The sequence below is a fragment of the Capsicum annuum genome, unplaced genomic scaffold (genome assembly GCF_002878395.1).
Source record: "Capsicum annuum cultivar UCD-10X-F1 unplaced genomic scaffold, UCD10Xv1.1 ctg36954, whole genome shotgun sequence".
Classification (NCBI taxonomy): Eukaryota; Viridiplantae; Streptophyta; class Magnoliopsida; order Solanales; family Solanaceae; genus Capsicum; species Capsicum annuum.
The window spans coordinates 1-3,274 of record NW_025843973.1 but is presented as its reverse complement, the minus strand read 5'-3'; the positions used below and the strand labels follow the sequence as shown (position 1 = coordinate 3,274).

Sequence of the window (3,274 nt, the reverse complement as noted above, 5' to 3'; positions counted from 1 at the left end):
ATTTTTTTTTCCATGATTTTTGTAGAAGCTCTTGTACATGTCAAACTGGGTTTTGAGAGTTGTTCATTTTAAGAAGATATTTCTTGTAATTATTTCAGATGTTGATCATATCATTGGTATCAGGATTTAACTGTGTATTATTTATAAGTTGTTAGTTAGATTTCTCATAATAATTTATTGAGTGGTGAGAGTTCACTAATCTAATTAGAATAGAGTAAGTGCCCATGCGAGTCAATAATTTGGGATGTGGCATTTATATAAATATTATTGGGTATAGTCATGAAGAAAGATACATGCATATCTTTCATGTTTAGGCCTCTTAATGGTGCCAATTTTCTTGGAGAAGCTCTGTATAAATACTATTGTCACAATGTAACTCGTTAAAGCTTTAGGGATGAAACAATAGAAATGTGTGAAGTTGATACTTATATAATTAAAGAAATTATAAAAGTGCAAGCTACAATAATTATTTTTTGCTGAAACAAACAGATCTGCTCAATGAATGATTTTGTTTATTTATTTTAGTCTATTTACATTTAATATGTTAATTTAATCAGATGTTTAATAACATTTTGGTTTACAACAGGGGCAAAAACACGCGATAAAACATTAGGGTAGGATATTTCCCCTTTTAGTATAATGTGATATGATCTAATGATACGATTCATAAGATAAATTAATATTTAAACACAAATATAATATCCCAACATCACTTTTAGTACCCACTTTATAACTCACTTATTTTTATTTACTTTGCAGGAAGTAAGCAATAATTTTGTATGTTTCTAAATAGCTAGTCCCTATGCCTAAGATATGATTTTGCTATCCACCCTTCCGCTCCCTTTGGATAAAATCCATCAGGTTTATTCTCTTTTCCACTTCCATACACTATTCTTAATATTTCCTTTGGAGTTCTGTCGTAGGCCATCGAGTACTTGTCCCCTGCAAATAATGGCATAACCACATCGACAAAAAAAATTTCAATTGAGCACTTTTAACTAAAAATCTCTTTTGTCTGTATAAATCAATATTAGTTTTATTAATATATATATATATATATATATATATATATATATTTATACTTATATTGATATATATATGTAAGGCATATTCTATATCAAAATATTTATTTGGCCACTACTTGCAAGTACATTTCCCCTTATCCTCCCTTCAGCACCTACTTTCGGTTTCACATTAAGTCCTTCATCTTTAATTCCATGGCGTCCCAGTTTGTTCCTCAACTTTGATATTCGGTTTGTGAACTCTGCTACTGTAATCCCGTAGGGTTCTACCTTCTCTCTTCCTCGCTCATAAAGTAATGCTCTTAGAACAGCTTCTTGACCTGATTCGACTCCGAGTAATCCTGCAACAAGCTGCCATCCAAATTACCAGTAGGATCATTTATTAGATGATTATCCATAAATTTTTGGTCAAGAATTAATTAGATATCTAGTAAGGATGTTATAACAAACCTGCTAATACATATTAAACTTCAGTGATAGTGTACAAATAATATTTACATTGTCTAAGTATATAATTTAAACTCAACGAAAAAAGAGTTTTAAGTTTCATACATGGCCACTACAGGTAAGTTTACTTAAAATGTTGTTTTCACAATCATAATAATAATAATAAATATTACCTCCAACTATTGATAAAATTACCCTTTCATCTTAATATTATTTAATATATAAAATTTAATTAAATAAGAAAATCATATGGATGCTTATACTAGTAATTTTAATACTACCTTGTTTAAAGACAAGTAATCTATTTCGCATAGTGTAAAACAAGATAGAACAAAGTATGTAGTCTTACTCTTTCGGCAGTAGAGCTTTAGAGTTTAGGATTAGCGCCAACATATCCGGTGAGTTCAACATAAGGTATTACATAGGAGGCAAGAAGATAGTTGATGTCATTAGCATAAGCATCAAAAGGTGGTTTTAATGGATGTCCAAATGCATCATCCATCACTGTTGCAAATGATTCTCTCCTTAGATTTAGTAGTAGCGTCGGAAATCCTGTTATTGTATCTTTAATAGCCCTGCATTAATTTTTACATTATTCTTTTGAATTATATATTCTACAAATAATGAATTTAACGTAACCTTTCCATTCCAACCTCAATTATGTATTTTAATAATTACAAAAATTTAATACATTGTAGATCAAACTAATAATAAAAAATTCTTAAATTTCATGATGCTGAAATACCTTCATATAGAATGAAACAAAATTAGTAAGACATAATATATAGACTAGATTAGGAGATGAAAGTGAACTACACCTATGACTTGAGAAGGATGTATGAGATATGTTAGCTAAAATTAAGTGGCATTTTTACCATGTTTCAATATTTATTATCCCAAAAGCATTTATATATAATAGAAGCAAAACATTATCAGACATTGATACGGAGGTTGTCCAGGTGTGAAGGGCATGGGTGGGGTGGAATATTGGCTACGGAAAGAAAGAAAATTAATTTGTAATGCCCAATAATAGAACTTGTATCTGCCACATTTTATAATGTTAAGTTTTGCACCCATTTTGAACATCTCCTGCTCTGGAAGTGAAACATTTAAAGATTAGCTTACAGTTGTTACCATCTAGAACTAAATAATAGGATTTAGACATTTAGAGCATAAAGGTCTTGAAAATATCCTCTCGATCTTTCCGAGTTAGTCGTAGGATCTGCGTTCTCGTTATCAGAGGTAGTGGTAAGATAAGTGACATTATAGTTCGACTATAGAGCTTCATAAATTCAAAGACATCCCTTATAGAATGTTGATGACTATTTTTTACTTATTCATAGTAAATAAAAAAAATCATAAGAATCAATATAAGATTATGAGATGGAAAAAAACTTGAGATATCCGACTTCTTGGAATCCAAATTGGGTTATGACATCTCTTATGAGAGGGCTAAGTTTTGCAATTTGAGCACCAATAGGTGGCGGCCCACTATCCACAAGTTCAGGTGCGAATTTATCCAAACCATATCCCGAAGAACCCCACAAGAAAAATTCAGCTTCCAAGTACTCCAAATTCAATGTAAATTCTACTAGGTCCATATCTGATTTGGGCATGTCGCAACCAACATAATTTTCAAAATTCTCATTAGCGGCAGAATTTGAACTAAGCTGTAGAAAATCTAATAGGATGAAATAAACAAGTATCATTTTTTAGCAGAATGAAATAAAAAAGAAATAAGGAATTAAATTTGAGCTTTGGTGTTTGGGTTTAATATCTTATTGTATGAATTAATCCTAAATAGC

General features: G+C 30.5%; 1 pseudogene; it reads right to left on the bottom strand.

Moving 5' to 3' along the window:
- Window positions 1-793: 793 nt before the first annotated feature.
- LOC107856273 lies at window positions 794-3,178 on the bottom strand (annotated as a pseudogene).
- Between the last annotated feature and the right edge of the window lie 96 nt (window positions 3,179-3,274).